Source organism: Hemicordylus capensis, chromosome 5 (genome assembly GCF_027244095.1).
Source record: "Hemicordylus capensis ecotype Gifberg chromosome 5, rHemCap1.1.pri, whole genome shotgun sequence".
In the NCBI taxonomy this organism is placed as follows: domain Eukaryota; kingdom Metazoa; phylum Chordata; class Lepidosauria; order Squamata; family Cordylidae; genus Hemicordylus; species Hemicordylus capensis.
In genome coordinates, this window is record NC_069661.1 from 213,736,243 (window position 1) to 213,749,962 (window position 13,720).

General features: G+C 42.3%; 1 protein-coding gene across 4 annotated transcripts in view; it reads right to left on the reverse strand.

The window, feature by feature from the left end:
• Positions 1–13,720, reverse strand: part of CCDC134 (coiled-coil domain containing 134) — a 37,239-nt gene that overhangs the window by 18,730 nt on the left and 4,789 nt on the right. The window lies entirely within an intron of this gene.

Consider the following 13,720-nt stretch of genomic DNA (forward strand, 5'->3'; position numbering starts at 1 on the left):
CCATCAATACAATGTTTTCTTAAAGGAAAAATGGGACATGTTCCCAATAGGAGTACTGAGTATTAAAAATGTAAGTCAATCCAATTTAGGGATATAGCAACACAGGTTTATTTATTTATTTTATTGTTAAATTTATATACTGCCTTTCATTAAAGCAATCCCAAGGCGGTTTACAGCAAAAAATTTAAACACAAGATGGTAAAAAAGACAATTAAAAATATTAAGTGGGGGGGGGATTAAACAAATCTGATTAAAAATTTAAAACAAAAGCATAAAAGCAAGACAGACTATAAAAAGCAGCAGCAGAGAATCAAATAAATGCCTGGGCAAAAAGCCAAGATTTTACATTTTTTCTAAAAGCTGTGATGGAGACCGAGGAGCACATAGCCACCGGGAGAGCATTCCAGAGTCTGGGGGCAGCAACAGAGAAGGCCCTGTCCCGCGTGCATGACAACCGAGCCTCCCTCATTGTCAGCACCCAGAGCAGAGCCCCCTCAGATGACCTCGTCAAGCGGGCAGGTTCCTGCTTTCAATTAGGTTCCCTAATTTCCAAATTTTCGGCTTCTCAGTTCAGAATTCCATCGGTCTAGATAAGGCCTGCTCAACTTAGCCCCTGCCCCCCAGCTGTTTTTGGACTACAATTCCCATAATCCCCAGCCACAGTGTCCAATAGCAAGGGATTATGGGAACTGTAGGCCAACATCTGCAGGAGGACCAAAGTTGAGCAGTCCTGGTCTAGACAGATTAATCTGAAAAGCAAGTCCTTTCCTATAGGGAATGGCTAAGTCTTGTTTCTGGGGAAAATCATATATGATGTGTAGAAAGTTTCTTCTCTTTTTCAAATAAAACTAGAATCCTGGGTCACACAAAACTGATTTGCAGTAGATTCAGGATGGACAAGAAGAAGTACTTGTCCAACACAATTAGTTTGCAGAAATCACTGCCACAAGATGATGTGGTGGTAAGACTTAGCAGCAAAGGTGGTAGTTGTTTTTTTCAACTCTCTCTCTCTATATATATATGTATGTGTGTGTGTGTGTGTGTGTGTGTGTACGTACACACACACACACACACACACACACACACACACCACATCAAAAAAACCCAGAACACATGTGTAACTAGATAAGTGCTGTTGGAGATGTGGAAAAAAATAGAGCCGAGTCTATTTGGTGGACTTGTATCAAGGTAACATTTTTTGTAAGAGTTCAGAAATATCAAGGCTGCAATTGAGACTAAATTCCTGCTGGATTCACCAGTTATGCTGGAAGAGAAAGCTACTGATCTTATGCTAAGGAGATGTCAAAGCACGATAATCAGTAATATGCTGACAGCACGCATAATTACAAACTACTGGGAACAGCTGTCTGTCATCAGATGGCCATTAGTTAAGGACAGAGAAATAAGATTCTAATGCATAAACTTAGTTTTAAACAAATATGGGAAGGCTCATGACTCATTAAATTGCTGGCAACCTTTTATTATATATTGGAACAATAAGCAACCCTATGAAATTGCTCGCCAGGAGGTTCTGAATGTCTGAGATCACAATATATTGTGTATAATGCTGCATATATAAATGTTAGTATCCTCTTGGCTAGTGATGTAGTCTTTTTATTACCCAATTTATATGAAAATATAAGGCAACTCGAAGACAAGGTAACTATTTCAACCTTTTGTTTCACTTAATTCAGATTTTCAAGAAGTATTAAAATAAAAAGTGCAATGCTTAGATGGTTTTAGAAGAAGAGGTATTCATGAAGGAAATGTCTATCATTTGCTATTTGCCATGATAGCTAAGTGGAAGCTCCAAGTTCAGAGGCAGCATGCCACTAAATACAGCTTGCAGGAGAAAACAGTGGTGCAGTGCTATTACCTTAATGCCCTGCTGATAGGCTTCCTAGAAACACCTGGTCACCCACTGTGAGAAACAGATGCAGGGGTGGGGAGAAGAAATGTTTAGTGTTGTGGTTTGCCTTTCTCCCCTATTTTTTCTGCTTGCATTTGTTTTAAAGTGTGTATTGCATCTGAACATAAGAAATGGTCCAATACTGGATCAGACTGAACATCCATCTAGTCCAACAGCCTGTTTCCCCACAGTGGTCAACCAGGTGCCTCTGGGAAGTCCATCAGTAGGGCAGGAAGGTGTGAGGGTCACCCTACTCCCAGGTAACCCTGCTGCTGCCACCACTCAGATTCCTTTTGACAGGTTTGAGATCAATATCACAGCCTTATAAAAGGCTTGTGACAGAGATTGTTCTTTATTATGCTTCACCCTCTGATATGATGCCAGTGAAAAAATTGGAAAACGACTAATTGTAAATAAGACTAAACTAATGACAATGGGAATAGCAACCAGCCTCAGAATTGATAATGAAGACACTGAACTGGTGGATAGCTTCTGCCTTTTAGGATCTACCATCAACAGTCAAGGATCTAGCAGTCAAGAAATACACCACAGACTAGCACTTGGTACGGTTGCAATGAAGGCCTTGAAAAGAATATTTAGATGCTGTGATGTGTCTATACCTACAAAGATTAGAATCATCGAGACAATGGTTTTTCCCATGACACTCTATGGATCTGAAAGCTGGATTTGAATAAGCAAGATGAAAAAGTATTGACGCTTTTGAACTTTGGCGCTAGAGAAGACTTTTGAGGATACCATGGACGGCCAGAATAACAAACAAATGGATCATAGAACAAATCAATCCAGAACTTTCACTCAAGGCACAAATGACCAGGCCCAAACTATCATATCATATACTTCGGACACATTATGCGAAGATCCAGCTCCCTCGAGAAGTCCATAATGCTTGGGGAAAGTTGAAGGAAAGAGAAGAGGACAACCAGCAGCAAGGTGAATGGACTTGATTACAACAGCAATGAATGCACCAGGCCAAGTTGAAGACAGATCATCCTGGAGAGAATCTATCTATGTGGTTGCTAGGAGTCGACACCGACTTGACGACACTTAATCTATCAATGTGGTACAACACTTCTAGTGAATGTGGAAGTGGAAATAAGATGTTCTTGAACCTTGGTAACATTAAGATAACTGGCAATGGTTTTATTGTACTAAATCTTATTCAGCTGATGTTGCTTAAGTTCTTAAAAGCATAATAGTTTCAAGTATTAAATGTAAACTCATAAGTGTAATGGTTCCAGGTATTATGAAAGCGTACCTCTTACAAGCATAGTGGTTTCAGGTTTCAACGAACGTATAAATTATAGCAGTGTTGATGTATTTGAGATGTTATACAGTTAAGATTACTTCTAGATGACTTTTCTCCTTTTAGGCTTAGGGTGTCTTGCTTACGTATTTTGTTTCAGACCTTCCTACCAACTGAGGACTCCTAGGTCTTCCCCTGAATAAAAACTGGGCTTCCCTCTAGAGTGCAGATCTTCCACTGCCTCTGCCTGAAACCCATAATTCTCCCTTCCTCAGAGAAGTCAATTTCTTGTCCAGCCTAATTTTTACTTTCCAAGCCTCCAGACACCCCCTCTGACTACCCTCTTAACGGACAACTGAACACCCGCTGAGCAGTAACCTTTTTCTCTCTTTGCTTAACTGCCTTCTCCTCCAGCATTCTCAAAGTTACCTACAGGCTGCAACCTGCACTCCAACTCCTTTGACCTCCTGCACATACTTATATTACACCAACAGTTTATATTAATTTCCATAACTTTTGAATTACATGTAAATTACAAGCCCTCTAAATAAACAATACAAACAAATACAAAATGCCACATAAGGCAATAAGGGCACTCCAATAAATGTCATGGATTATCTTCTGGAATATATTACAATGGTGTTTGTTTTTTAAAAAATTGATGACATTCATAGCATGTATATTTTGTAAAGACAATGCAGTTTTTAAAACCTAGAGATTTTGAGGGATGACTTCAGAAGTTGCCCCTTCCCTTATCTTCCTAGAGGTGTCAGCAAGTTATATGGGCCCCTTGTCTATGTTTCTCTCAACAGCTGCAGCAGATTTACTCCTTAAGAGGTAAAGGCTACCTCCCTGGGCAGAGAGGGCTGGGGGAATTAACCCCTTAGTTTCCAGTGTGGAAGAGGCATAGAGGGTTATGGGACTTCATATTTAGATGGCTGTACTGTGGTTCCCTAGGCCTTAGTTTTAGGTTAGACTGCCCTCCCAATGTGGATGGTTTGCATGGGTATATCACTTTAGTGTACTTTGTTTTCTTTTGATTGGAGACACTGCTCTGGATTTCAAAAGCTTATTTATGGAGATGCTCTAGATAGATAATGCTACCTTACAGCAGGCTGTTGGTCACTCTGGCCTTTTGGTCCTTTCCCAACTGTATGATTCTGTCTTCAAAGGACCTAGGTTATGCAGGAGTGAACTACCAATGGACTGCAAAGAAACCATCACCTGCCATCGCCCTCAGCCCTCACCTATGTACTCTGGGATTATTTTTTAGAAGAAGCAAGTTCATAATATGTAAGCATATAATGGATGCAATCAGAGCTGGCATCTGTAAGTGCATGGTTACCAGGTGCCTCAAAGCTTGATGCTGCTGCATAAGAATATGAATTTTTTCTTCTCCAATTCAAGATCCAGTGCTCAAAAACACTCAAACTTGGATTTACAATCAAAAGGAAAGCGAAGGAAATACCATGCTGGCTCAAAGTAGAGTAGCCTTCCAACTCTGGGAAGTTGGAAGGCTACTCTGGGAAGAGCAGACACAGCTGAGAAGGTGAGCAAGCCTTTCTAAACATCTAGCCTTTTCCCCTTCAAACAAACTAACAGGAAGAGGGGAGTTTTGCAGGGGCTGTTTCTCTTTAAGGGGTAGGTCTTAGTCTCTCTCTCTGTGTGAGTTACTTGTTAGGGTTACTTGCTAGGGTTAAGATATCACAGGGCTAGGAGTTCTTAGGGTTACTTAAAGGCAGTGTTTACTTAGTGGTGGGGGTGGAGTCAGCTAGGGCTGGGAGAGGCCCACATTCCTTTTCTTTGACTCACATCCTGTGTGACAGTTGGAAGGCTACTCTACATATGAGGTGAAGGCCCGAGAGCATAGCGAACAGAGCATAGTGAACAGGGATAGCAAACAGGACTTTGGAGTTTAGCAGGAGTTTAGCGGGGGAAGTTTTGAAGTGCGGGGGAGCTTGGAACAAGCCCCTGCGATCACAAGGAGCCTGGTGGAGAAGAGAACGTAAGTACATATCCCTCCCTCATATCCCTCATATTCTTGGGAAAGACTGTTTGGACAGTTAAATAGTTTACCATTGCAGCTGAGACCTATCCTAATAAACTATCTAATAAACGGACAATAAGCTCCCTAAATACTGTAAACAGCCAACAAAAACAGTATGAAGATAGAAGGTCAGCAGGGGAAGGGGCACTTACCAGTGTATTGCACAGAGTGCCACATGTACGACTATTTGCCCCATGGGCAGAAGTCATGGGTGTGTGCTCGGTGCAAGGAGCTCCTGGCTCTCAGGGAACAAATCCGTTCCCTCGAGACCAAGGTGGCGGATCTGGAGAAGCTCAGAAAGACAGAGAGGCATGTGGACGAGACCTTCAGGGATGTGACAGAGGCATCCCACTCCAGGGCTGGTAGCTCCTCTGCTGTCAGGGAGAATGAAGGTCTTGGGAGACGAGGACATCGGTCTGAGGAAGAGGGAAATGCTCCTTTAGAAGGGACCCCTTCCATGGATGATGAGCCCATATCCTCTCGCACAGGGGATACACCTCTGGGGGGTGGGGGCCTCCTTGTTGTGGGTGATTCGATCATTAGGGGGATAGAGAGATGGGTTTGTGACCCACGTGTTGACCGCACAGTGACTTGCCTGCCTGGTGCAAAGGTTGCGGACATTACGCAGCGTCTAGACAGGCTGCTAGGCAGTGCTGGGGAGGAGACAGCTGTCGTGGTGCACGCCGGCACCAACGATATGGGGAAATGCAGTCGGGAGGTCCTGGAAGCCAAATTTAGGCTGATAGGTAGCATTTTGAAGTCCAGGGCCCCCAAGGTAGCATTCTCAGAAATGCTACCTGTTCCACGCGCAAGTACAGTGAGACAGGCAGAGCTGAGGGGTTTCAATGCGTGGATGAGACGTTGGTGCCGGGAGGAGGGGTTTAGATTTGTTAGGCACTGGGACACATTTTGGGGCAAGCAAGGCCTGCACTTGAACCAAGATGGAACCAGACTGCTGGTGCTTAAAATCAAAAAGGTTGCAGAACAGCTTTTAAAATGACACCTAGGGAACAGCTGATGGGAGCTGGGCAGTATCCCGTTTGGCAAAAGCCATCCTTTAAAGTGTGAGGCTGCAAAGAATTCAAATAAAACAGAAGGGGACGGAGCAGAACCGCATAAAGAGCAGACGGGAGCCTGTGCCAGCAGGTCAAAGAGTCAAAAGAAAAGCATACATCAGGGGAGAGATTCAGTGTACAGCTGCTTATATGCCAATGCCAGAAGCCTCCGAGCCAAGATGGGTGAGCTGGAGTGCTTGGTTGCTAATGCAGAAATAGACATAGTGGGCATAACAGAAACATGGTGGAAAAGTGAGAACCGGTGGGACACTGTTATCCCTGGGTATAAACTCTATAGAAAGGACAAGGAGGGGCGCCTTGGAGGAGGGGTAGCACTGTATGTTAAAGAAGGGATAGAATCTAACAAGCTAGAAAACCTAAGTGGACTGGAGTCCTCCACAGAAACCCTGTGGGTGACTATACAAGGCTGGAAAGGGAACGTGCTATCGCCCTCCGGATCAAAATGCTGACAGTGACTGGGAGTTGCAGGAGGAAATCAGGGAGGCGTCAAGGAGAGGCAGGGCTGCAATTATGGGTGATTTCAACTACCCACACATAGACTGGGTAAATTCACATTCAAGTCAGGACAAAGAGGTCAAATTTCTAGAAACGCTAAATGACTGTGCCCTAGAACAGTTGGTCATGGAACCGACCAGAGAGAAGGTGACCTTGGATCTAATTCTGAGTGACACCCAGGACCTGGTGTGTGACGTCAGTGTCATCAACCCTTTAGGGGACAGTGACCACAGTGCCATCAATTTCAGCATACATGCGGGGAGAGAATCACCAAGGATGTCTAACACAGACATTTTGAATTTCAGAAGAGGAAACTTCTCCAAAATGAGGAGTATGGTGAAAAGAAAGCTATGGGGGGAAATCAGGAAAGTCACTTCGCTCCAGAGTGCATGGAGTTTACTCAAAACCACAATACTAGGAGCCCAGTTAGATTGTATACCCAAAAGGAGGAAAGGTACCACTAAGTCCAGGAGGATGCCAGCATGGCTAACGGGTACCGTCAAGGAAGCCATAAAAGGGAAGAAGACTTCCTTCAGAAATTGGAAGGCCTGTCCAAATGAAGAGAACAGAAAGGAACACAAACTCTGGCAAAAGAAATGCAAGGTGACAATAAGGGAGGCAAAAAGAGTTTGAGGAACATTTAGCCAAAAGTACCAAGGGGAATAACAAAAACCTCTTTAAGTACATCAGAAGCAGGAAACCTGCCAGGGAGGCAGTTGGACCATTAGACAATGACCGAGTGAAAGGGATTATTAAGGAGGATATGGAGGTTGCAGAGAAGCTAAATGAGTTCTTTGCATCTGTCTTCACGGCATCGGATACTGAGCATATACCTGTCCCTGAACCAGGCTTTTTAGGGATGGAGGCTAGAGAGCTGAGTCAGATAGAAGTGACAAGGGATGATGTTCTAAACTGTCTGGAAAAACTGAAAGCTGACAAATCACCAGGGCCGGATGGCATCCATCCAAGAGTCCTCAAAGAACTCAAATGTGAAATTGCCGACCTCCTTGCTAAAATATTTAACTTATCCCTGAAATCGGGCTCTGTACCAGAGGACTGGAGAGTAGCAAATGTAACACCGAATTTCAAAAAGGGATCCAGGGGCAATCCGGGAAATTACAGGCTGGTTAGCCTAACGTCCATTCCAGGCAAATTGATGGAAAGCATCCCCAAGGATAAAATTGTAAAGCACCTAGAAGAACAGGCCCTGCTGGGAGTGAGCCAGCATGGCTTCCGCAAAGGTAAATCTTGCTGCACCAACCTTTTGGACTTCTTTGAGAGTGTCAACGAGTGTGTGGATCAAGATGATCCAGTTGACATAGTCTACCTGGACTTCCAAAAAGCTTTTGACAAAGTTCCTCATCAAAGACTCCTGAGGAAACTTAGCGGTCATGGGATAAGGGGACAAGTACATGTGTGGATTGCAAACTGGTTGAAAGACAGGAAACAGAGGGTAGGTATAAATGGAGAGTTTTCACAATGGAGGGAAGTAAGAAGTGGGGTCCCCCAGGGATCTGTACTGGGACCGGTGCTTTTTAATATATTCATAAATGATCTAGAAGCAGGGGTAAGCAGCGATGTGGCCAAATTTGCAGATGATACCAAACTCTTTCGGATAGTGAAATCCGAAACGGATTGTGAGCAGCTCCAAAAGGATCTCTCCAAACTGGGAGAGTGGGCGACAAAATGGCAAATGCGGTTCAATGTTAGCAAGTGTAAAGTGATGCACATTGGGACGAAAAACCCCAACTTCAACTATATGCTGATGGGATCCGAGCTGTCGGTGACAGACCAGGAGAGGGATCTTGGGGTTCTGGTGGACAACTCGTTGAAAGTGTCGACTCAATGTGCGGCAGCTGTGGAAAAGGCCAATTCCATGCTAGGGATCATTAGGAAGGGGATTGAAAATAAAACGGCTAAAATTATAATGCCCTTATACAAAACTATGGTGCGACCACACTTGGAGTACTGCGTACAATTCTGGTCACCACATCTTTAAAAGGACATTGTTGAACTGGAGAAGGTACAGAAGGGGGCAACCAAGATGATCAGGGGCCTAGAGCACCTTTCTTATGAGGCAAGACTACAACACCTGGGGCTTTTTAGTTTAGAAAAAAGATGACTGCGGGGAGACATGATCGAGGTCTATAAAATCATGCATGGTGTGGAGAAAGTGGAGAGAGAGAGATTCTTTTCCCTCTCACACAACACTAGAACCAGGGGTCACTCCATGAAATTGATTGCCAGGAGGTCTAGGACCAACAAACAGAAGTACTTTTTCACACAACGCGTGATCCACTTGTGGAACTCTCTGCCACAGGATGTGGTGACAGCCAACAAACTGGATGGCTTTAAGAGGGGTTTGGATGACTTCATGGAGGAGAGGTCTATCAATGGCTACTAGTCAGAGGGCTGTGGGCCACCTCCGGCATCAAGGGCAGGGTGCCTCTGAGTACCAGTTGCAGGGGAGTAATGGCAGGAGAGAGGGCACGCCCTCAACTCCTGTCTGTGGCTTCCAGCAGCATCTGGTGGGCCACTGTGCGAAACAGGATGCTGGACTAGATGGGCCTTGGGCCTGATCCAGCAGGGCTGTTCTTATGTAAAGTATTGTGAAATTCTCCCCCCATTCCTACATGCCAGAGTGGAGAGAGTATCCTGTCTACTGCTGATATGGTGTATGCTACAACAAATTCTGAAACAGATGGTGCTGGCTAGTGAGAGAAGATCTGTTGGTCCATTGGGAGCCTGCAGTCCAGACCACGAAGTGAATGTTAACACTCTTATTATGCTGTGTCTAAAAGAATATTCATAATGCAAAAATAATGGGTACTTGATTCTACAGGCAAAAATTGATGGCTGAAAGCTACATGTCAGCCACAAAACACACAAAGATAAAAGAAAGCAGCATTAAAAGCTGCAGGGGTCATTTGCAGGACAGGCTTAACTCACGTAGTCTGAACATGTAGAAGTATGCTCCAATTCCTTTCCCCGTTCAAAGAATGTTGTATTTGGTGAAGGATTGCAAAGACATTGCAGATTTCTCATCTCTTCTGTTTCTCAAGAGCAAGTTAGCAGATGGTAGAATGTGGCTACCTGGAAGAGCACTGGCCATCCAGTGCTGCCTCATTACTGGGATTCTTGCAAAGAGTGCTGGATTAGGTGGACCTTGGACTCATCTAGTAAGCATTTAACTATTAGTAGATCCTGAGTACAAAGTCTGATTTTGTAAACCCAGAACACACTGGTGGGCCACAACAATTCTAGGTTGTTCTTTCTTTCAGCAGACTATCCCTGCTCTAGGAACATACATAGGAGCAGCCTCCTAATTGTGAGAAATATTGAGTATTTACCACCAAGACGATTTTTCCCTAGGAGACCAGAAACGGAAAAATCTTGTAAAAATGTAGTATAAACTTGTGTGGATGTACATGCCATCAGTGCGTAGCAAAATTTTATTTATTTATTTTATATTTGTACACCGCCCCAAAGCCACCTAATGGCGCAGCGGGGAAGTAACTTGCCTAGGGAGCAAGAGGCTGCTAGTTCAAATCCCTGCTGGTGTTTCCCAGACTATGGAAAACTCCTATATTGGGCAGCAGTGATATAGGATGATGCTGAAAGGCATCGTCTCATACTGCGCACAAGATGGCAATGGTAAACCCCTCCTATATTCTACCAAAAACAACCACATGGCTGTGTGGTCGCCAGGAGTTGGCACTGACTGAACAGCACAACACCGCCCAAAACTTCCGTCTCTGAGTGGCTTACATCAACAAATTCTACAGATAAGAGAAGAAAAATATTACAATCAAAAGATATTTACCAAGGTCTATACCATAACTAACAAAATGTTGCTAAGGATCCTTCGAACATGTGGAGTTGCAAAGAGGATTATTATACAATATTTGAAAAACAGATCTACTCCTGACCTTCAGTTGTGTATATCTGATATGTGTTCCAGGATGATATTTGAATTGGTTTTCTTTCAACGAAATGGCAAAGAGGCAGAGTTTTTTAGCAATCTGGTCTAGTTTTAATGAACTGTTAGCAATAATAAGAGAGATCCTTGGAGGGTTTTTGCTTTTCTTCCCTCAGGTATTAATACCAGAACTACTTATATACTATGTAAATGATTAAGGGGTTTTTCCATTTTCTGTTGGATTTCTCATTTTAAATATTTCTTTATTTGATTTTTTAATTATGTTTATGCAGCATTATTATTAGTTATTGTTTGTTTAGTTGAAATAAGGGAGGGGGAAATGGTGGCAACTACAATACTTCCACTAGAACATGATGCTTGACCATGGTGTAAATGCAGCACCTAAAATTTCACAGAATTTCAGTCCTGCATCAGCGAATAAGCCAGCAAATGACTACACATAGATACGTTCATATTTTATGTCATTAGACTAGCTCTATGAGAGGTTAATGGAATTCGGAACAGCTTGCTGTTCTTAATTGGAAGGTTAGCTATATTACCATTGGCTGCTAGACTTTCTGGTTCTCCTTTTTTAAAAAAAATTGCTTCCTAACCTTTATCTAGATATATATGTGAGAGAGAGAGAGAGAGAGAGAGAGAGAGCTTGATCTTTCATTTTCATTTCTTAAAACATTTATACATTAATCCTGCTCCAATAAAGCTTCTTAGATTTTTCCAACTCTCAATCACACATACATTGAGGGCTGGGGGAGGTCTCCAAGAAGATTGGCTTAACTTCGCTGGTTTTAACAAATATCATATCTAATACAAATATAATTTGAACTATCGTGTTCTTTTCAAGGAAGAACATACCGTACAACTGAATAATAAAGAGTGGAAAATTAAGTTCCTTGCCCATTGTCACATATCTACATAGATTTTGCAAAGATGCAAGTATGTTCAAATATTGAGAGCTGGTGTAGCACAGGAGCAAATCAGGACTTCCCAAGTTAGAATCTCTTGGTGTCAACTCCTGGCAACTAGAGAGCCCTGTGGTTGTCTCTGGTAGAATACAGGAGGAGTTTACCATAGCCTCCTCCCGTGCTGTATGAGATAATGCCTTTCAGCATCTTCCTATATCGCTTATATTCACTTGGGCTTGATTCTTTCTTCTTCTTCTTTTTGGTCTTTGTTTTTGCATTATTGATCTAATTACCCAGAGATGCAAGTTTTGGGTGGTATAGAAATATTTTAAACAAATAAATACCATTTCTTAAGAACTAGAAAAGGTGCAGAACTGGGCTATCAAGATTATCACGGGCCTGGAGCACCTTACTTCTGAGGCAAGGCTACAACATCTGGGGCTCTTTAGTTTGGAAGAGAGGCGACTACAGGGAGACATGATAGAGGTGTATAAAATTATGCATGAAACAGAAAGAGTGGACAGATAAAATTTTCATCCTCTCTCACAACACTAGAACTAGAGATCATCCCATGAAACTGAAATTCAGGATTAACAAGAGAAAGTACTTTTTCACAGAGCGCATTATTTAACCTATGGAATTCTCGGCCACAGGATGTGCTGATGGCCACTAGCTTGGATGGCTTTAAAATGGGCTTAGACAAAGTCATGTAGGGCCAGGTCTATCAATGGCTACTAGTCTAGTGGCTATAAACCAGCCTCAGAGGGAAGCAACAGCAAGAGAGGGGGCATGCTCTCACCTCTTGCCTGTCGGCTTCTCAGAGACAACTGGTGGGCCACTGTGTGAAGCAGGATGCTGGACTAGATAGGCTTTGGGCCTGATCCAGCAGGGCTGTTATTACCGAGTGTTAAAAATCGAGAACACCAGTTAAAATTGATTAGAGTCATCATTTCTACTAATTTATTTATTCTACTTATTTATTTATTATTTCTCTGTGTAAACCACCCTGAGCCATTTTTGGAAGGTTGGTATAGAAATTGAATGAATGAATGAATGAATGAATGAATGAATGAATATACAAATAAATACATATTTAAACCTTTCCCCCAGCATATTCTGGTATAAACAGTAGTGTATTCAGCTAATTTATGTGGCAGGATTATGTATGCAAAGTTTGCTAAATGTAGATAATTGGAAAGTATGACTTTATTTTGCATAAACAAACTCTTCAAAATATATATAAAGGATTCAAGTCATTCCTCTGACTGCAAAGGCCAAGTATAAGCGTATTGATTTGTGCAAAATTATAACAAAAAAATGTGCAATATCCCAATACCATACATCTCTATTGTGCATCTTAGCCACAAGAGCAAGACCCTTAGTTAAATTAACCTGTTCTGTATGCATGTTGAATACATGTTCACCATGCATATAGTTGCCAGACATAATGGATGAGATATTAAAGCATATATACGTCATTTAGAATCAGTCCTTTCTATAGGATTTCTAATGGACATAGTGCTTTACAGTTCCTACATCATAGTTCTATGCATGTTTGCTCAGAATCAATAGATCTTCAAACCTAGTATGTTCAGAATTGCAACCTTAATCATTCTCAAGAAGGTTTTGAGAATGTACACTTACTGTACTCTTACTATCCGGTTCATACAGATTTGATCTTTCCTTATTCAAGTGGTTAAGAAAAATATTTCCTTATTCTCATTATTAAGCTTGCGAGCTCAAACTGAAGAAGTTTGTCCGATAGTCAAGTTCTTTACGTAATTAAGGTTAGTTAGTGTATGTCCATGGCAAAACCTTGTAATGTCTTATTGTCAGAAATCATCCTATCCATTAATGCTGCAGCATTGTTATCAATATATGATGATCAATATCATCAGAAAACATTGTTGAATTCTAATTAAGCTGGTTGATCTGTTTTTGTTTGTTTTACTGAAAATGTGTTGGAAACTAAGCTAACCGGGTGTTTGGGATACAGATGAATTTAGAAAGCAAGCACACATTCCATACCACATGCTTGGCTTGTCCTTAAACCTATTAATGACCACACACTATTGCTCAACCCAACT